The sequence below is a fragment of the Papio anubis genome, chromosome 13, assembly GCF_008728515.1.
Source record: "Papio anubis isolate 15944 chromosome 13, Panubis1.0, whole genome shotgun sequence".
Taxonomy (NCBI): Eukaryota; Metazoa; Chordata; class Mammalia; order Primates; family Cercopithecidae; genus Papio; species Papio anubis.
Window position 1 is genome coordinate 28,543,234 of NC_044988.1, and position 23,005 is coordinate 28,566,238.

The following is a 23,005-nucleotide window of genomic DNA, read 5'->3' on the forward strand; positions in this document are numbered from 1 at the left end:
AGACAAAGCAATTGGAAGAGAATTTGGGCCTTGGTCACACCTGCATGTTAAAGTTAATCGTTTTTGTTTTATTTATGCTCTTTTTGAATTCATTTGTATGACCTAACACCAAATAGATCCACTCTTTCATTCATTCAATGAACATTTATGGAGCATAACATGTCAGGTAGTAAGCTAGGCCTGGGGCCATAATGACAAGGACAGGTTCTCGTCTTTAAAGAAATCCTATTAGCAGGAGAGACAGGCATTGCAATGGCTACAATTTACATAGTGACATGTCCTTTACTCCGGGTTTTTGGAGGAGGAACTGCATAAGTCAGCCTGTGGGGCTCATGGAAAGCTTCACTTATGAAGAACACTGAAATTGGACTTAGAGCCGTTTGCTGGGGACATAAGGTTGAGAGGTAGAGAGTGGGAAAGAGGCTGGACACTGTGTTGGCTTGCTTACAAAAAGACCCAGCACCATGAAGCATATTTAAATTTTCATGGGTGTACTCAGAGATCATGAGTCTTGCATTTTAAGAATTTGCCCGCAAGTAGCCTAAGGTTTAGGATGTTACTTAAAGGGTTACCAACAGACTTCCTCATTGCTCCTTCCACCTATGATTGTAAGTCCCTCTTAAATCTTGTGCAGAATAAAAACAAATGCGTGAAAATTTATATGGATTCATGAAAACCTAGGGAGCTACTCCTATGAAAATGTCAGCCTGGTAAACAGTTTTGCAGGGAAGATAGGAAGTATTACAGTTCTTCTTCTAGTGCCCTTAAAAAGAGGCGTGGTATTTTTTTTAATGTGGGTTTGGCAACAAAAACAACAGTGACAACAACAACAAAAGTAGGAGAAAGCAAAGGTTTAAAATGTGCTGGGTTATTTACTGAGGCTTAAATATAAACAAAACTATACACCAAACTGAAACAATCCTTAACGTAGTTTCCAAAGCAGAAATGACTGTATTTTTCAGACCAGAAAAAATTATCTTATATTAGGAAACCATAGGCTTAGAGTTTTTTTAAAAGAATATTTGCATAAACTCTCAAAGAAATGCAGAAAATCTGTATGTTAAATATTTGTACAATGCAGGCCACTTCTACATACATATGTTCAGACATATGGTACGTTACACATTTGTATGCTTAGAAGCTGTAAAAATAGAACTATGGTGTCTTACATTCAATGTAAAGCTCTCCTATTCTTACTGATGAAAATAATTTAAATGAGGTTTCACTTCATGTATCTAATATTTACATAACCAAGCCACTGCCAAAACCAATTCCAAATGATGGCACCTGCTTGCTATGAATCCGAATGGAGACCAATCAAAACAAATTGCAGGGCTCTTATATTCTCTCATAAAACACATTCATCAATTCTCAGAATGGCTCTCACAAAGTGAATAAACAGAATAGCTATAAATGGCTATGACAAAAGGATCAGCATCAAATGAACCACTTGTAATTCATTTTCCCAACAAAGGTTGTGCTAAAAGAATTCATAAGCCTTTTCAAGCCAAGCCTTCACTGCAAACATTAGACAGAAGAAAGTCGCCAGTGAAAACAGCCATGATGGATGTGTTGCTTTCAGACCAATGTAACTCACAGTCTTTCATGAAAAACACCATTACTGCATGATCTTCTCCTGCAACGATTTTCATTTTACATATACAAAGACATAGTATGTGTCTATGTGTATTTGGTGGTAGTGTCAGGGGGTGGTGGGGAAGATGGGAGTCGGGGGGAGTAATTAGGTAGATAGTCATGAAATTTGGCATGGAGGCAAAGAATCCATGGAGATTTAACTACCACTGTTACTTTTCTGTCTCTTCCCAGTCACATCTGGGATAATCACAAATAATCTCACATAGCTGAACTTCTTGCCTCTATAACTTGCTTACATTTCTTCTTCCCTAGTTTTTGTTTTGTTTTGTTTTTGAGACAGAATCTTGCTCTACCACGCAGGCTGGAGTGCAGTGGTGTGATCACCGTTCACTGCAACCTCTGCCTCCCAGGCTCAAGTGATTTTCCTGCCTCAGCCTCCCAAGTAGCTAATATTACAGGTGCACACCACCACGCCAGGCTAATTCTTGTATTTTTAGTACAGACGGCGTTTTTGCCATGTTGACCAAGCTGGTCTCGAACTCCTGACCTCAACTGATCTGCCTGCCTTTGCTTCCCAAAGTGCTGGGATTACAGGTGTGAGCCACTGTGCCAGCCTCTTCCCCAGTTTTTACCATACATTTGATATTGGGTAGACTTCACAATATTGTATCTTTACTACACGGCAATATTTCTCATTTTTCATTCACCAGCTCATGCTTTTTGTCCACATTTTATTTCCAAGCTATTTTCCTCTTTCTTCCTAAGAGTACATGCCTCAGGAATTATTCAATTATTACAACAATTTATTATATACCATATGCAAATAAAACCAGTTTTGACTGGTAGAAAAATGTTTGGTCTCAGAAACAAACAAATCTGTTTGCCTTTGTTCCTGTAGCAGCCGGCAAAGTATTTCTGGGTTTATGTCATTTTTTATTAAGAAAGCCAAAGCCACACAGATCCCCTATATGGCCCAAATACAAAGAACAGCTGATAGTTTACCCTGCCAGGTGTCCGGGGTCTCTGTGCCTGTGGGGAAGTCTGAAAGGCCATAGCAGGGAAGCAGGAAGAACTGTTAAAGAAATATAATGATTGGAGGGGATGGCCAATGCTGTTATGGGCAGAAAAGGACTGAGCAGGAGACAAATTTTGTCCAACCGAAAAACTTTTAAAAGCCTTTCTGTAGTTTGGGTGAATAAGCTTAACTCATTGCAAGTAATGAAAGCGGTTTCAAACTAGGCACAAACGTAAATAAATGCCTAGATAGAAGCAGTCGTGAAATGACCACTTAAGATCTATTCTTCAATGAGGAGGGTATTCATTTACTCAAACATGTATACCCAGATGTCTTTATGTGAGGTACTTCGAGGTATACAAGATGAATGAGATGGTCCCTGTTCTCAAGGCACACAAAAGAGAAGCCAAAACTCAAGCACACGTAATAATAGGAAAGTCTTTAACAGAATTAGGAGTTAATACCTTTACTTGGCTTTGCCTCTAACAAGTATTCAATCATCACAGTCAGAGAGCTTATATGGAATGTTCTTTAAAATGTAATAGAAAATTAAAAAGCAAAAAAAAAAAAATACCAAGGCCAAAAGAGATCATAAATCAGCCACTAGACACTGAATATTAAATTTTCCAAGTGTTTGATATGTGCTTGGCTGTGTGCAGGTTTAAGACATACTGGGCAGGCAGCTGCTTTCAACAAACCACAATTTCCCTGGAGAATCAAAACTAAAAGGAGTTCAGAGGAGACGGAGGTGACAGTGGTCTAGTGTCAGGGTCTACAGTCAGCATTCTTAAGTCATGGGTGAGATCTCAGAGCAGGAGGGAAGGAGCAGGCGTGTAGAAGGGAAAGGCCATGGCATGTCTGGCAAGAGAAAATTACCCTGTGCTATTATGGTGGGAATTCAAGGGAAGAGGATGATTAGTGGCAGGCTAGATGGCCTTGGGAGACAGCCATGAATATGACAAATTAAGGAACATCTGCTGAAGGCTTTTGAGTAGGAGGCCAATACAAATTGTAAAAATAATATTGCTTAAAAGAAGGCAAGATAAAATGGGAAGCGAAGACCAGATCTGAAGGATGACTCTAGAGCCTGCTGCAATAGTCATAAGGATGAAGACCTGAAAGACCAGGGCAGAGCTACAGGCTGAAAGGAAGCAGCCCCACGAGATGTTTACAACAAAAACACTGTCAGAACCTGAGCAAAGCCAGGGACTGGGGAGTGCAGGGTTAGGAGTTAAGTCAAGATGGCGAGGTGTGCAAGCTTCACTAACTACTGAAGATCACAAAGTTCTCAGAGCAGCTTTCTCCCTGCCTGGTCATAACCTGTGCCACCTTTATCCCAGCTGCAGAAGGAACTAAGGAGGAACACTTGAACTAAGCTAAACCAGCAGATTATCCAAAGCAAGAACTTTATCTACAACACAGGGACTGAGTGAGTCAAGTGGTTTTGGCCCTGGACTTTTCAGGTCAGGTAGGGCCAGGACTAGCCAAGGTCATGGGAGAGTGAAACAAGGAAAGCTGCAATTTAATCAGACTGTAAAAAGATGCACGGAGAAGACCCTGTGTTTCCAGACAGACAGAGATACTGCTCCAGCCTGACAACTCTCCAGCCGTGTGAGGTCTAGCCATACTCCCTAGCTAGCAACTGGGTTCTGGGAGGGCCCCTGTATCTTCGGGTTCTGGGAGGGCCCCTGTATCTTCACAATCCATTCAGCATTCACTTGAGTTATCTGCAGGAGTTTCTCGTCCTTACAGCCAAACTCTCCTTGACTAAGACAGAAAATATTTTATCAATAAGCTGCCATAAGCCTAGCAGAGGTCATCGCTCCAATCTCCACTTGTCACTACCCCCTCTGGAGAGCCACACCCTATGTGACACGTGATGACAGCTTGGTGGTCACGGGAAGAGGCTCTGGTGTCACAACGCTGGCCAGCTTCACTATTGACTCTACCGCACACCAGTTGTATGGCATCCTCAAGTGGCTTAACCTCTGTGTGCCTCAGTTTCCTCAATTGAAAAACAACAAATAACAGTACCTCTCTCACAGGGCAGTTGTTAGTAATGTCCAAGATTTACAGCACTCCAGTGTTCTTGGCACACCTTACGCAGTCCCTGTATTCAGCATTTTGATAACTATTTTTAGCTACTCTCATCAGAAAGAGCACCCCAAGACAAGAGTGGACCCTCACTGCCCTCCCAACCTTCTCGTGGCTACAGGAGAAACGCCAGGTATTCAAGGCCTTGCAAAGTGTGGTGCTCACCCTCTGCTCTGGCTGCTCCTCTGCCATTCTTCCCGCCCTCAAGGTGAAGGAGCCACTGCATACAGGGCCTGCTGTGCCCCACGGGCTCCCTCTCAAGTCTCAGAGGGCGCCTTCGCAAATGTGGCAGGTGCTCTGACAGCCTCTTGCCTGCACCAACAGTGTTTGTTCTACCTGAGCTAGCCTCTCCAGGGCTGTGCCAATCTCAAATGACTCTCCCTGAGGACTTCCTTGAAGAATGCAGTGCTTCCTCTGCTGTGCCCTCACAGCCCTCGGTCAACACACTTCCATTCTGGACTATTTAGGTGTTTAGGTGACCCTGGACTGCATGTGCTCTCAGTCTTATCAATAATCATTATCACAGCCAATGCATATGAAGCACTCCTTTGTGCCAGGCACTCAGACAAGTACTACAGGAATTAACTCATTTAATTCTTCCGACAACTTCAAGTAACAGGTTTCTGTTATTATCCTCATTGCTCGGTTGCAGAGGAAAATGAAGGCAACAGAGAGGTTAAATAACTTGCCTCTAGCTGGGTGAAGTGGCGCACACCTGTAGTTCCAGTGCTTTGGGAGGTCAAGACTGGAGGATCACCTGAACTCAGGAGTTCAAGGCTGCAGTGAGCTATGATCATGCCATGCACTCCATCCTGGATGACAGAGTGAGACCCTATCTCTCAAAAAAAAAAAAAAAAAAAAATTGAAAACTAGAAGAATAAAACATATAAATAACTTGCCTGAGGTCATACAGTTGGAGCCAGGATGGGAATGCTGTCTCAGTTCCAAAGTGGCTCTTACCCTCTCTGCTAATACTGCCTATTTGAAGACTTCGCTTATTTCCTTAAGTCCGCTACCTGACAATCTCTGCATCCTGCCCCCTGCCTCCCAGAGGAATGGTGGGCCCTTTGTTTCCTGCCTTCCCACCCGTAAACTGTGAGCGTCCATACCCATCCTTGTCCCTCTCTGATGCACAGCTAAGGTATGTTCTCTGCTAACCACAACTCATACCTGTCTGGAGCTCTATCAGATATTCTTTTTCCTGAATTGACTACTTCCTCTCATCTGGCTCTTCACCCTGAGAATATGAGCATGTGAACTCCTTCCTGAGACCCTTCCTCCTGGCTCCTGAAACTTCTTCTTCACCCTGATGCTCCCTCCTGGCTGCAGCATCATCCCACTCCCTTTATGCTCAAAGTTAACTCCTCAAAAGACTATTGTCCATTCTCCATCTTCACCCACACCCCTCCATACGCTCATGGAGGCACAGCAATCCGGCCTCCTGGACAACCACCCCAAGTTCACAGGTGGATTCCTCGTTGCTTCACCCAAGCAGTCATTTCATTCATGACCTTCCTCAGCTTCTCTGAAGCACTGACACTGAATACCCTGCACACAGCAGGCTCTCAAATCTGTGCTGAACTGATGAATGACCAGTCCTCTTTCACTTACTGTCCCTCTTCCCTTGGCTACCTGATGTGGCCACCACTGTCATTGGTCTACCCCAAATACCCCAAATCTCTTTTCCCCATGTGCTTTATTAACAGGATCCTAGTTTTATTTAGGAAGGTAATGTTCCCAGTTAAACAAACAAGAAACTTGTATTCCCAGACATTCTAGCAGTGAGGTACCAACAGACATTTATGTCTAGAGAGACTTGTCAGAGGCAAACTCAGTTGGGACATGCATTTCTGCCACTTGGCATTTGCTCTTTGCCTTTTCTTCCACGGATGATGAACTTGGGAGACAGCATGAGCGGGGCCTCCACATATGCCTGGTTTTCCCTTCCTGGTGTCTGGCTTTCCTCCACTTCTCTGAACACTTTTTCTTGGGCTCTCTGGCAGGTTTCCACCTCTTTGACTGTTTCTTAAATGTTCCTCTTCCTCATGGTCTTCTGAATTATTTTCTTCTCACTGCTTCTGAATAATCTCTTCCATCACCAATGGGTTTATCTGCAACCTACTTGTGATGACTCCCAAACAACTCTTTGAGCCCAGACTTTCCTGAGCTCAAGATTTATATTCCCAGCTGCTTTTAGGGTTTCTACAGTATCTCACAGGCACTATAAACTGAAAATGCTTCAACTGAGTTTATCATATCCCATCTTGCTCAAAGAATGCCACCATTAACACCCAGTTGTCCAAGCCAGAAATCAAGGGAACATCCCAATTCCTCCTCAATACACCATCCCCACAACCCATCAATTAAGCTCTTTCCAATCAATCTCCTTGATGTTCCTTGACTCTGAGCCTTTCTCTGCATTTTCCCTTATACAAACTTCATTGAGATCTCATCATTTCTAACACAGATTGCTGCCCTAGCCTCCTAATTAGTCTGTCTTGTTGGTGAACAACATTGCTAAAGGGACTTTTCTATATGCAAATCTGTCTAACCACTCTCCTTCTTCAAAATCCTGCAACGGCTTCCCACTACTTCAGGGCAGACCTCAGAGTTTTTAGCATGGCATATGACCTCTCACGACTCTCATTTCTCCTCCCAGCTCACCCCAACACAATTGCAGCCATATGGGATGACTGTCAGCTCTCAGAATGCATGATTCTCTCTGCATCTTACTTTTGTACACACTTTAATGCCTGGCATGCACATCCCCTTCACTCTCGGGCTAAGTGCTTTGTCCTCCAAGATGCAGCTCAGGCATGACTTCCTCCTATTAATCCTCTCTTACCCCTTCTGAGGCAAAGGGCAGCATCTCTTCTCTATGCTCATGTGCTCTAGGACTACCTCTATTGTGACAATTACTGACTATATTATAATCCTCAGTTTAAATTTCTTCCCTTTCTTCTACACTATTGGCCCCTTGAGGGCAATAACCTCTATCTATCTATCTATTCATCCATCCATCCATCCATCCATCCATTTTCTATCACAGTGCCTGGCATATGGACAGACTCAAAAATGGGAAGTTTAATGTGTATATGCATATTGCTGTTGTTCTTAGATAAGCTACCTTGAGTTCAGACAGAATGTCTCATATTTAGTCCTTATACATTAAGTAGATGCTTCATAAATGTTTTATTCCTTCCTCTTTTAGCATTGGATAATCAATGAATGTTCAAGCAGCAAACTGAAATGAAAAACTGAGGATGGCTATCAATTTAGTATTTCAAATACTTCCATAAGGTATCTTTTTTTGCTGTTCCAGGTTCATTTCATAAAGTTTCAGTTTCTTTGAATAGTTTCTCTTTTGGGGTAACATTAAAAATCATTATAAATGCAACTCATATCTATTTTAGAAATACTAGAAAAAGACAGAAAATCACAAAGAAAATAAAAGGGGCCATCAATCTTCTCATCCAGAGATGCCCATCATTTATCTGGTGGGGTATCTTCTTCTAATCTGTTTTCTGTGATAGTCACACACCGACTTCACTATCACCTGCTTCCAGACTGGCACAAGGGCTGAAATGGGCTGTTAATATGCTGGGGCAAACCCCCGTCATTCATTCCATCAGAATTCAACCTAACAGTCAAAAACAAAACAAGGAGAGCCTGTGTGGTGGCCACTTTAAATGATGAAGGCTTCTTAACCTGAGATTGGGCTTATTTTGGAGCATGCTGTTCTTTGGCTTCAAACCATACTCAGGTGTGTCTTCTGGACTTTCCCTTATCTCTTTGATGAGATTCGGTCCAGCCTGACCAAATGTACTTCTTTCAAGTGGTATATTATATTCACAGAAGGAACTGTGTAATCTTGTTATTAAACTCTGTCAATTCCCATTGTTTTGAAAGTAGGAAAAAACAATCCCAAATCTTTAGTTTTGGAATATATTTCAAATCTCTCCCACCTGGCAGGGTGCCTCAACACCCACCACTGTGTGGATGTCTCAGTATTACATGTACCCTCTTTTCTCAGCATCAAGGAACAGCATAAACCTATAATTCTTAAATTCAGCCCAACTGAAAGAAATCCAGGAAGTATCTAGCATTGTTGTGATTTTTAGCAATCCAATAGGAAAAAAAAGAAATTGTGCCCTTTACCTAGTGTTAATACCACTAAGTCCCCCTGGAATTCTAAGTTCTCTCATGCCCGGGCTTGTTATTTTCCCTTGGACAGCCCTCCTCTGAGAATTTTCAGCAGAATATAAAGGACTATATCCTGGCTCAAGCAAAGCACTCTCTCCAACCCCTCCTCACACACACAATTTAAATTTGCCTTATCAGAAGGAAGGCAGAGGCATCTGGGAACACAGCAATGGGTTAAAATATCTACAGACCAATCTACCTGTGTGGTAGCAGCAGGTGCTGACTCAGAGAGGTCTGAGAGCCCTAGGAATGGGCATGGAAGCCTGCAACCCGGATCAACACTTTTCCTATCTGGGATTTCTATATAAGGGGGAGAAGAGATGCAAGCACAGGGAGACAGCTGCTCAAAGTATTCCGACATTGGGAGTGCTTACAGCTCAAGTTCCTCAAGAACTTAACAGTCATAGAGAATTTGGAGCAAGGGTACCTTGCGTGACCTCATGTGACCTTGGGCAACCTAGGACACCTTTGTCTGAATGACAAAAAGGTACCCTTTCTGACTTAGCAAATACCTAAGGCCTTGTAGAAAAATGAGAAAAAGATACTCTGGGCAGACTTAACCCTGCAAAGAAAAAGGCCCCTTTTCAACAGCAGATACAGAGCATGGCAGCTGAGAATAGGTTGGAAATCAGCCTCCATCTACCCCTCAGTGGAGCCCCTTTGTGCACTGCATTAACTGTAGAATCACACATAAAGCCCCGATATCCTCTTGACATAGACTTTATCCATGGACGATTGACTGGGATGGGTCTTCAAGGCCTTCTTACATCAGGAGGAAGGAAATGGTGAGGTCTGTAGAACCCAAGGTACTTCAAGCTACCCATGTTTCATCTCCAGGCCACAGAAACCAAGGAAAACTGGAATACTCATCCATTTAACAAACACCTGGGCATGTGCAGACCCTGTCTAGATGCTGGATGAAAAGCATGGTACAAACCTCAAGGACTAGCATTCCAAAGGAAAGGTCTACCCCCAACATTCGCAGAGCCCAAGCAAGAGAAAAAATGGTAGCCACATACCACATGCTGTGTGTGAGGCTTCTCCTCACTTGCTGGCCCAGACTGGGCACCTGCTGCCCACAGGTATCTCCACTAGCCCCTTCACCGTCACTATTTTCAGTTTCTCAAAGGAACCTGATATGGAAAGGCCAGGCTCATGTATGTCTTCTTTGGAGAAATATCTATTTAAGTCCTTTGCCTATTTTTGCCTATTTTTCAATCAGGCTCCTTATTTTTTCTTTTGCTATTGGGTTATAGGGGTTCCCTATATATTTTGAATATTAACCCCTTTTCAGATGTATAGTTTGTTAATATTTTCTCTCATTCCATGAGTTGCCTTTTCATTCTGTTGATCATTTCCTTTGCTCTTGAGTTTGATATTGTTCTAGTCCTATGTGTCCACTTTTGCTTTTGTTGCCTGTGATTTTGGTGTCATATCCAGGAAATTGTTGCCAAAACCAATGTCATGAAGCTTTTCCCCTAGCTTTTCTCCTAGGAGTTTCACAGTTTCAGGTATTATGTTTAAGTCATTAATCCATTTTGAGTTGGTTTTGTGTATGGTATAAAAGTCCAGTTTCATTCTTTCACATATGGATATCCAGTTTGCCCAACATCATTTGTTGAAGATACTATCTTTCCCTATTGTGTATTCTTAGCACACCCATTGAAGATCAATTGACTGTATGTGCATGGGTTCATTTCTGGGGCCTCTATTCTATTTTATTGGCCTCTATGTCTATTTTTATGAGGGTGCCATACTCTTCTGTTTACTGGCGCTTGTAATATATTTTGAAATTAGGAAGTGTGATGCCTTCAACTTTGCTCTTCTTTCTCAAGATTGCTTTGGCTATTTGGGCTCCTTTGTGGTTCCATATGAATTTAATTTTTTTTCTATTTCCATAAAACAGTACCATTGGGATTTTGATAAGAAGTGCAACTAAGAGGACTTCATTCTTTTGCACAACTGTTGTGTACCCTGAAATTAGTCACTGATGAATAGAAGATATGTACTATCAATAGAGAGTTTCAGTATTTTCAATTATACTCCAAATGCTTTTTAAAATTAAAGCCAACATATTGATGGAAGGTGTGGTTATCTCAAATATAATTTTAGCTGCATCCAGATTTCCCTAGCTTTGAACTTACATATCCAACTGACAGCTCCCTTTAGAATCCTCACAAGCATATTAGAGATAGGTCCTAAACAAAACTCAAACACCTCTTTATTTCTGCCCCTGCAAACTTTCCCATCTCATTCAATGTCACTTCATTCCCATTTTTACTCAAGTCAGTAAACTTCATTTACAAAAATCAGTCATTCTTGATTTATCTCTCCTTCTCCTTAGTATGCCCTCCCCCAAATCTTGCTGATTTCTCAAAACCATCTTTTGCCCTCCCTCCTAATTTGTACCCCTCAGCCCAGTCACCAATATCTCTTGCCTAGACTAATATAACATCCTCCTACTTGGTCTCCCTGCTTCCATTCTCCACAAGGCAATAATGGTCTTAAGAAGGAAATCAGTTCAGGTTAGGCCTTGTGTAGAACCCTTTAATGTCTTCTCATGGTGTCAGAATAAAATCCAGACTTCTGACCTTGCCCTATAAGACCTTGTGTGGTCTGTTGCCTGCCTGGCTCTCCACGCTCATCTGATGCCATGCTTCCTCTCGCTCATCAGCCTCCTTTCAATTCCTCAAGTGCATGCACATGCCTCCCCCTTGCCCATGATGATTCTCCCTGGCCACTCTACCCAAAGCAGGTGCTTCTCTGTGGTTAAAGTTCTCAGTCCATTGTTTATTTCCTTCCTAACATTTATTGTAACTGGCAATGATTTTACTAACTACCTTTTATTTTTTCTGTCTATTTGCTCTCACTATAATGTAAACTCCACGAAGCCAGCAGCTTAACATGTCTATTAGGAACTAGAATGAAAGTTAATTCAGTTCAATGTCCGGTCCATAGGGTCTATAGTAAGTGCTCAAGAAATATTTACCAAGTGAACAATCTTACAACCATCTTAGAAATTCACCCCAATTATTGCTGTCCAGACTTCTATCAATTAGACTTCTAAAGCATAAACGAAAATTCCTTTCTTATAAGACAAACTCAAAACTTTCATTATACTTTGAGGACGTTTAATTCAAATCTGGGCTCCAACAGATATTTTCCTCAAATATTCACATTGGCTATCAAGTGGAACTCCATGGGGAATGAAAAAAAAAAAAAAACCATCATGGATGCAAATTCAATTATTAAAAAATAATAGCAGTAGCATAACAGTACTCATGCCTTAATGTGGAAAATATTTAAATAAGATCATTATGGCTCTCTCACAACATATCTATTTAGTCTAAACTTCTGGTTCCTTTCCACTATAAATCTACTTTGTTTGAAATCTCAGAATGTACAGCCCAAGACTTTTCTAATGCTAAAACAAAACAACAACAACAACAACAACAACAACAACAAAAAAAAAGCACAGTGATCTTTATATTTTGGAGTATTAATTACTAACAACACAAAAAATTTAGCAGATAATTTGAACTATATGTTATTCATCTATTCTTTCTTCCAAACTCTTTGTGAATCTGTAGCCATAATTTCTAAGCAATTAAATCCAAGACAGGAAAATAGTATGTCACTGAGACAAGAAGTAGTTACAAGAACTCCTTAGTAAACCATGTCCATTTCATCTGATCTTTCAGGGTCAAATGGTTTAGTAATTTCCTAAAAAGGAATAAACAATGAAGATTTTTAAAAACTCAGAAATTTTGAAAAATAAAAACAATTAGCAAACACTACCACCATCACCAACAAAAAAAATGAACCCAATACTTACTCCAAATGTTTTAAATCAACATTGCAATTCTTGTGTGCTGGAAATTCCTAGAATATACTCTGTTCTTTGCACATATTGAATGAAACTCATCATGCACCCCTTGTCTCCCGGGGGAATGCCTATCTACTTATCAACCTGCTGAAGAGTTGCTTCCTCTGTAAAAACCTTTGCATTTCCTTCCTCTGGGTTCCTGTAGCATCTTGGACATATGTCTTTTACACAGCAACAAATAACCACAAAGCATTGTAGACATTAAAAATATATGTGTGTACCACACCAAGAGCAACTTAAGGACTTGTCCACTCGTCTTCGTAAGCCCAGGCCCCAGCACAGTGCCAGGTACATATTAAGTATTCATTCACCAAACATTTATTGCAAAAATGAACAACTCATCTCTTTTATTCCTTTTCCTAAGATCTATATATATGGTCACCATATTTTATAACCCTAAAACTGATAATCATGATGTCATAAAGGGTTTTGGTGTCATTTTCAGGTGCATAAAATAGAAATATGCTAGTTTTGATGTCCAAATACTAGAATTTCTAAGATGTTTCAATGGGCAACTGGAGGCAATATTTGATAACTAACCTAGAAAACATGTGATCTCAAGTTGCCATAGCTATGAAAGATGGAAACGGTGGTGACCTTAAATCTGTGGAATAGATATCTAACTCTGGCTTCTTCCTCATCTCCCCACTCCCTATGCTCCAGCCTTTCTTTCATTCAAATGACACAATGGTAAAGATCACTGACTTCCCAGCAACCTCACTAGCCATGAATTACAGGTTGCTCTGGTTGAGGAGAAGACAACCTCGGAGCACCAATTCCTGATGACATTATCAAAACTCTCTAGTTTTGATCAAATGAGGAAAATGCTGTCTTAGATTCATGAAAAAACCTGAAATGCAGATTATTTTCAGAAAACTACACTTCTTTTCTTTTTTTCCAGTCACACACAGGAGCTCCAAACATGACCATCAAATAAATAACAAAACTGGTTCACAAAGGAATGTTTTAAGAATGAACAAAATTGAATTAGGTATTTTATATTGGCAAATCTAAGAAATGTTTATGGTCTTTAAATTTTAAAAGTTTGTTCAGATGTACATCAGAACATTGTAATTGAGGGAAAAATTGAAAATAAACTAAAGAGTAACAGTGGATTAACTGTAGTACATCCACAGAAAAAAAATAATATGCAACTATCAAAAAAATACACAAAAAAAATGCAACTATCAAAAAAATGCCAAAGCATATTTAAAACATTCGCTGTATATTACATGGGGGAAATAAAAGCAGTTTATGGAGCTGAATATACAGCAAGATGCTATCGTTTTATGAAATCACATATGCATATTTAGACATAGGAAAAGCCTAGAACAATATACATGAAGTGCAAACAATGGCATCTCAGTGAAGTGTACTGCTTTTGCTTATCAGAATTTTCTACAATTTCTAAAATGAACCTGCATCGCTTCTCTCATTAGAAGGTGTAATTTGATTGTTTCAGTATATTTCGTTCTTCTAATCTTTTTTTATATGATTAAAATACATGTCTTATGCAAGTTTGCTCAAAAGTAAATGTCATTTAACTTCTTTTCCTAATTATAGAAAAGGTCGATTGACTGTGTTAAAATTAAAGCAGACTTCTGAATTCTCTAGGAAAATATGAATGAAATAGGTGAAACCCAGCAATTTGCATGAATGTTAGGAAAACTAAATGGAAAGCTCGCTGACTTCATATACCATCAAAATTGCAACATCATTTCCCTAGCAAGAGTTTTAGTCTGGAAGATTTCCTAAAGTCTAAAACATTTGCTAATGTGCAAATACTTTATGACATACATATCACAAATTTCTGTGAGCAACCATTCCACATATTTTCCCAGTGTTATCTATCACCGTTAATAAACATTCACTGACTTGTTTCTCAGTGAACCGGTATTAGGAAAGACAGAGAAACTATTGTCTCTTTCCTTCAGAAAATCTGCCCTAAAGATAGGGGTTTATTCCATACATTATATATATTCTTCGGGTTTCCATTTATTTAAGTTACCAGTTTTCTGAATAACTTTACAATTTTTAGAGAATTCCTTTCTAATCCTCACTACTTTTTGTGATAAGAACTACTCCCATTTAACAGATGAAAAGACTAAGACACACAAAGATTAAGCAATTTGCCTAAAATCAGAAAGCTTGGAAGTTAGAAGGTTAGGTGTGGAATGCAGTTCTACCAGCCTGTAGAGACACACACAGTTGTTTTAACCATTAAAACACACACACACACACACTCTCTCTCTCTCTCTCTCTCCCCCTCCTCTCTCCCTCTCATTCTCTCTCTCTAACAAAGTAAGGAGTACAGGCAAAAGGTAGTACACTGATTCAGAGGAAAACCGATACTACCTACAGCCGGAAGGATCAGAGGACATTCCATGGAGTACACAGCACTTGACTGACGTCTTGAAAGAAAGAAACGCATCATCAGGAGAGATAAGTAGTTCCAGGAGAAGGCATTTTTTCCCTGCTGCTTACAAATATGGCTTGGATATCCCTCAGTCCTCTTTTGTAAAGGATCCAGACAGACTTCCCAACCCACAAGAAGGAACCTGACGATATTCTATGATTAGAATGAAATCTTAGCGATTCAAAGTGAGGAAAATATTGTTTCTTTCCTATCATTACTGGTCCTCTCCTCCCCCACTATTCAGCAATAATTTTACAAAGGAATAGGGAAAAATCTGCTCCTGAATAAAACCTAAGAGGACAATGAACTATTTTTTTTCTTTTTTTTTTAAATTTACAGCACTCACTGAAGAGAAAAATGTCTTGGGTTAGGAAACTGGGCCAAAGTTACAGAAATAATTGTGTCATGGGTGTGGAACTACATTTCAATTTATAAGTGGAAAAAAGCCATCAGGAGAAATAGATGACAAGGGAATAAGATGAACCAGACAAACCCATGAAGGAAGGAAGTCAGTAAGCCCTTAGCTTGAACAGTTTACTCATGTTTGGAGTGAAAACATTTACTTACAAAATTGTTCCCTCTCACAATAATGCCAAAGAAAGAAAGAAACAAAAGAAACTGTCATTTATCCTTGATTGTTCCCCCAAGCTATAATTATATATGTGTAAAGGAGTATTTCTTGTGAAACACTTAATACCAATCTACCAATAAAACGGGAGGAAGATGACCTTTCGCTTCAGTTCCTTTTTAACCTCAAGAATCTAGAAGAACCCACATCCTTCTTTAGCCATCTGGCTGTCTCTAGTTGTGCTCACTGTACTCTGTTTTAACTCCACTCAAGTCAGGCTCCAACTGCACAACCCCACCGCAATGACTCTCACACAGGTGACTTGTAACCTCTATGTCAATACATCCAGCGCTCAGTGATTAGACTTCATCTCACTTGTCTGATCACCTGCAACTGACACACCAGCACTCCATCTTCTCTCACATGTCTTCTTCACATGGTTTCTAAAGCGCCGTGCTCTCTTGGTTTTCCTACCTCTCTGATTCCTCCAGCTTGGTTTCCTTTTCCTGATCTTTCAATGTTATAGAATGCTTTAAGGTTCAGTTCTTAGTCTTTTCTTTAATGACACTTTTCCCTTAGTCATCCCACCTACTCTCCTGACTTCACCATCCACAGGCAGATGACTCACAATTGTGTATTTCAGTCCAGCCCTCTTTCCTGAACTTGATTCAGGTATCTAACTGCTTACTTGATGCCTCCACTTGAATGTCTAATAAAGATTGCTTACTTAACATATACAAAACTCAGCAGCTAATGCCACTCACCTCCACAGCCACAGCTCCTCCCCCTGCCAAAAAATATTCTACTTCACCCATAGATTTCCATATTTCAGCTGATGGCAACTCCAATCCTTCCTGTTGTTCAGGACCCAAACCTTTCAGTTATCCTTAACTTCTCTCCCTCTTATGCCCACCTTAAATCTACTAGCAAAATCTGTTGGTCTGTCTTCAAAATATATCTAGAATTTAGCCACTTCTTCTACCTCCACTGCTACCACCCTCATCCACGCTATCATCATCTCTTACCTGGATTGCTGGATAGCCTCCTAATTGGTCTCCCTGCCTCTATCACGCCCTCAAGAGTCTAGTCTCAACACAGCAGGAGTGATCCTTTTAAAATCTAAGACAGATCACGTCACTCCTGTGCTCAAAGCTCTGCGATGGCTCTCATCTCACCCATAAAGCCAGTGTCCTTCATACAAGACACTATGCCACCTGTGTTTGCAATAATCCTCACTATTGCCCACCTCTCTAACCCCCCCTAACTATTTTTCCCTTCAACGACTTTGCTTCAGCCATCTTGAGCTCCTGTTCCTTACACTATATGTGTATACACATACACACACACACACACTTTGTGTGTATATATACATAGTAATTTACTTATTTTTATGTTTGGTACTGCCCCTCCTTCTACCCTGTTAGAATGTATGCAAAATGTGGATCTGTTTTGTACACTGAAGTATCCTAAGAGACTGGCCCAGTGTGAGGCACATAATCAGTGCTTTAATCAAAATTGCTTAATGAATGAGTTTCCAGTCTCTCAGCAAACTATAAAGGGCTCAGCCATGTGACTGAACTTGTTCCACTCAGAATCTTACTACATTCCTTTCTCTTAAAAGACATGTGTGCCACAGTAAATGCTGAATAAATGCTTGTTGAATGAATTTCTAAATGGCACTGTGATTGTAAATGGAAGAAATAAAATCTCACCACAAATACTGTGAAATCAACAAAACAAAACAGAAACTGTGTACCATTTGTTCATCCATTTATCCATCTATTAATTCATCTATCCAACATAAATTTGGGAAACTATAATGTGCTCTGCATTATCTCCCTGTGTTAGGGACATAAATAAAAGGCTTAGTCCCTATTTTTGCATGGGGCAAAGAGAAAAGAAACCATACAAATACAATTCAGACTATTAATTGCCTTTACAGAGGGAAGCCCTGGGAACAACAGGATCACAGAAGAAAGCACCTAACTGACCCAGGTTGTAGAGGCAGAGGCCATCAGGAAAGATGTGCCCCTTGAACTAAATTTTTAAGGAGTTAGTTAAGGAAAGAGAGTTGGCAGGGGTTGTGGAGTAAGGAGGAAGAAGATGCCATTTTAAGCAGAGGACATAGCTTGTCTGAAAGCACAGCCAGTAAGCATACACAGAAAGCACTGAACTCCAGGCAGCTCAGTTGGCTAGAGTCCTGGAATCCAGGGGATATGTTGAGGTGGAGAGGTCTTTTACTCATACTGCATAGTTTCATTTAAACTTGAACTTAAGGGGTAGTCATTACAGTTGCATTTTCAAGTTCGCATTTTAGAAACATCTGAAAGCAAGTAGTATGGTAAACGGGGCCTTGAGAAAGACTATATAAAAAAGGTATGAAATTTAAATTCAGAGTTAGAAATGCAATATAAATTGGCAAAGAGCATCAGAAATTTTAATTCTTGACTCAAAGTAACCTGACAATTATAATTATATTATTTACCTTTTTTCCCCCAGAGGACTCAAAAGAAGAGAGCATTGAGGGAAAGAGACTCCAAGAAATTCTTAAACAACACATCCTGATTCAAATCCAAAACCTAAATGAAGTGAAACAAACAATGAAGAAAACCACCCTCAATGTCATTCTTTACTCAACAGGGAGCTCACAATGATAGTCCAAGAGAACATTTACAGTGCCAAAAGAAATACCCAATCCATCCATCATCCCCTCACTCCCACTCCCTCCCAAACATCTCATATTTTCCTTCCCAAAAGATACCAATACTCAACAGCTATTTGTCACTCCCAAGTTCTGATAATCCTCTTGGCATCTCAACATTAAAATCTTTCTTTGTCCTTAAAGCAAGAGAAAAGGATTGTCGAATCCCAGGAGCGATTACCTCAAACAACCATTTTACTCTGCTGGGGCACAAAAGATCTTTCTCAATTGTATTCTTTCACAACATGCCTTGCTAGCCAAGCCTTAAGAGGTTAGTTTGGTTTGGGGGACCACTGTAGGCAATTGAAAAAAAACCAGAATTATACCTGGCATTGATACAGAACCGAACTTCTGCAGGTAAACAAAAGCAATAGGTTCTGTGTTCTCTAGTTTCAGTCATGTTGCCTTAAAATTTGTAAATGAATATTTTTTACATCTCCCTGAGTATTTATTCTAGAAATTCAAAAAGGAGAAACAGAAATCAGGCACAAAGAGGTCCTAGGTACAAGTACCAAATACTTACTTCTTAAGGCAGCACTTGAAATCTGGACCGCTGATGCAAAATCAAAGCACAGCACACTTTCTATATAGGTGAATAGTACCTACATAGGTATATGCATAGTTCAAGCATGATTTACAAAGCCCAAGTTTCTGTTTAAGAAAACAAAGGGAAAATTGGAAGAAAATCTAAAATGGGAGGAAAGCTAAATATGGCTCCAGGAATGCAGAAAGAGGTCCACAAGGGTGAGTGAGTGGGTGTGTGTGTGTGTGTGTGTGTGTGTGTGTGCATGCTCATGTGTGTCTGGGTATACATACACAAGACCCCAGTATTTGACATTATCTGCCTAACCTTATTCTGTTATAAAATTATTTTCACAAACAAGCAACATATAGAACAAAAAGTCACTGTTGAAGTGATTTCTAAATATTTACTAAACTTCTAAAAATAAGACTAAACTTTTGGAACTGTGACTTTTGATGGTTTTTTTCCAAAATGTCTAATGTAAGTACGTGATAGTGTGAAACTGGGAGTCTAATCACCAATTCTAGAATGTTTTCAAAGGGAAGTTTTCCTTTTTTTGGATCCTCTTATTCACCAGTGAATTGATTTTTCTATGAAGCAAAGTTTTTAAAAAGTAAAGTTTCTCAAAGATTGCTCAATTCCTCTGAATTTAAATCTCTACCTCTGGGGAGAGTTTCTCTTAGAGAAAGAAGAGGTAAGCGTGATCCTTCTTTGAATCTTGGTGTTATATTTTTCCTTTTAAAAAATGCCACATTTTTAACTTACAGAGTTTTTTAGGAGAAAGGAGGGAAGGGAAGGGTCAAACTGGTTCTTGTCTTTGTTTCCCTAGGAATGACAATCTAGGAACAACCAAGGATACTGTATAAATTAAATATAACTGTTTATATATATGTATACCTTTAAAGAAAACAAAAAAAATCTAAAATTCGTGGGATTGGTAATTTCAAATTTCAAATATAAAGTCAGTTAAAAAATAGGTAAAGCAGAGCAGGGCAGGACCTGTTCATAATGTGGAGCAAGCATCAGGCGCCCCGAGGAGTCAGGCTGGGTATTCAAGGGAGGGATACTTCAGGCTCAAGCAGTAGAGGAAGACTGAGCCTGGTCTTGAAAGATGGAGTTGAAAATCTGCAGAGTCCTGAGGCTTTCAGACTGAAAAAGGCTTTCCTTTCTCACTTGACAATCACAGTCTATCATGATTTATAGACTTTTCTTGATCAACTCCTCTGAAGATATTTTCCTGGAGAAACACTGGAAAAGTGTGGTATAGTGTTCTGTTTGTGATCACTTTTTTGAGGTGCAAAAATAAGCTGCTGAGGCAGAAAATGTGCCTCCAGTTATCCCTACCCCTCACCACTGTCTCTTAAGTGTTTACCATCACAAGACCTTTTTTTGTGGCTATGATCCAGATGGAGGTCTCCTCTCTATTTGTCACTGAGTTTCTTCACCAAGTAGTAGACACATTTCAGGATTATTTTGGAGACTGTTCAGAATTAGTGATCAAGGACAATGTGGTTGTGGTTTATGCAGCATTAGAAGAGATGCTTGGCAATGGGTTTCCAAGCTGACTCATTGGCTACCGAGTTGAATATCCTCAAAGAACTGCCAAAGTCTCCCACTATCCTTTGAACAGTTGTCAACATCATTACAGGAAGCACCAATGTGGGTGACCAACTTCCCACTGGATAACTGTCAGTGGTGCCTTGGCGAGGTACTGGGGTGAAATACACTAACAATGAGGCCTATTTTGATGTGATTGAAGAGATTGATGCCATTATTGATAAATCAGGTTCTACAATTGCAGCTGAAACCCAGGGAGTGATTGATGCTCTGTCAAGCTGATTGGAATGCCAGACCTTACACTTCCCTTCATGAACCCCAGGTGGTTGGATGATATCAGCTTCCATCCTTGTGTTTAAGTGCTGGGAATCTGAGCATATCCTTTCATCCCTCCTGATGGAAATTTCCACCTGCTCTCTTATCCTGTCAGTGCACAGAATCTGGTTGCAATCCCAGTGTATGTCAAACATAATATCAGTTTCTGAGACAGCAGTTTACTTGTATGCTTTGGAATAATGATGGGACCCAAGCAGGCAATGGGGAAGACCACAGAGGGAGTGACAGTCACCAACCAGATGCCCAAAGGGGTACTGAACATGAACCTGACTCCACGACAAAGGATGCACACGTTCAGCCCAGTCACAGAGATGCTGTTTTGGGATGTGGGAAAAACAAATCGCCACAAGCTACCAAGTTTAAGGAAGATCATGAGTCTTCACGTTGGAGATTCCAAACCAGAACCATGGTTCTATGGAACCATTATTTCCTTCTATACACTTTAATTTTTTACCTATTACTTAAAAAAAACAACAAAAAAAACCCAAAAAAACAAAAAACCTTCCTGATATCTTCCTCTAATACGATAAAATTAACCTGCAGTTAAGATGCAGCAGCTGATTATTTCTGGACTTAAGGTCATCTGGATATGTATGGAGAAAAGTACAAATCCTTTAACGGCATAAAATACATGACCAAAGCTAGAAAGTTCCAAGTTTAAACCTGAAGGGAGAGTTTGCAAAGGGAAGAGTCATGAACACTTTTTCAATCTTACTTATCTAAAAGTAAAAAGTATCAGCCTGTCTCCTAGGACAGTACCCTCCTGGGCCCACTCACTCCTTTTCCTCCTTAGCCTGCAGTGCTGTGGAACTAATCAAGGGAGGAAAGAGTCACCAGGGAGAACTGGACAGAACTGAAACACAGCATAACCAGTTCTCAAGGACAAGGTGTGTGACGGGGTTGGAGATACTTGATGCTTGCGTAACCATTTTTAACATGGTTTCTACTGAAAAAGACCAGCGTTTGCTGCTTGCTTGGCTTTAATTATCTAAAGCTGATGAAAGACTTCTTTGTTGATTTTTTAAGGTAGAAAGATTAGAAAGAAGCCGAGGGTGGTGGCTCAAGCCTGTAATCCCAGCACTTTGGGAGGCCGAGGTGGATGGATCACCAGAGGTCAGGAAATTGAGACCAGCCTGGCCAACATGGTGAAACCCCGTCTCTACTAAAATACAAAAATTAGTCAGGCATGGTGGTACAAGCCTATGGTCCCAACTACTCAAGAGGCTGAGGCAGGAGTATCACTTGAACCTGGGAGGCAGAGGTTGCAGTGAGCCAAGATTGCACCCCTGCACTCCAGCCTGGGTGACGCAGCAAGATTCTGTCTCAAAAAAAAAAAAAAGAAGAAAGAAAAAAGAAAAAAGAAAAGAAACATTAGAAAGAAAGAAAAATGAATGTTAGTCAAGGAAAGACTTGTTAAGGATCTGATCTATGCAGGAGGAGGAAAGAGGATTAAGGAAGAGTTATGAGACATCTTTAAATGAAAGATTGGCAAGAAAAGTGAATAAACTGTACTAGGAGGGATGGAAAGAAGAGTTGGTTTCTTTCGGATCCTTCTGTTCATATATAAGAAACACTTGTGCTTCTAGAAAAGGATTGAAGACTTCTTAAATTCGAGTCCACTATTGACATGAAAACCCCAGTAGAATCATATTTTCCCTTGAAGACTGTGATGATATCAGACTAGTTTTCAGACACTGCCTGTTGCTGGCCTTAGCACTTAGGTCTCACCGTCAGTGAGAAGGTGGTCTGCCTTCTTCCCATGGTGGCTGCCTAAAATGCTTCCTTCCCTAACCCAACACAATTCTACTCACTTCCCTTTATAGAATTCACCAGCCTTTTTCCTATTACCTGATCCTTCCACAGGATTTTCTAAAAAGTAGGAGAGTTTCAGAGAAGCCAGTCCGATAACCCTGAGGGCAGCCAGAGGTTGTGTGTCATGGTATTGGAGTAGAGAGGGCCGACTCATTTTCCATGAAGGTAGACATGGCTGTGAGTGATCTCACATCTGCATTTGTCCATGCTGGGGTGGTACTGGATCCCAGCCTTCTGGTCGGAAACTCTTCCATCAATCGCCTTAAGAGAATGGTTACCATGGAGGGTATGGTTGCTA

The 23,005-nt window shown here is 40.4% G+C and overlaps 1 protein-coding gene and 1 pseudogene across 2 annotated transcripts in view; one reads left to right on the forward strand and one right to left on the reverse strand.

The window, feature by feature from the left end:
* Window positions 1-23,005, reverse strand: part of PIP5K1B (phosphatidylinositol-4-phosphate 5-kinase type 1 beta) — a 309,699-nt gene that overhangs the window by 204,117 nt on the left and 82,577 nt on the right. The gene's annotated exons all lie outside the window — the stretch shown is intronic.
* Window positions 20,077-21,556, forward strand: LOC101025702 (annotated as a pseudogene).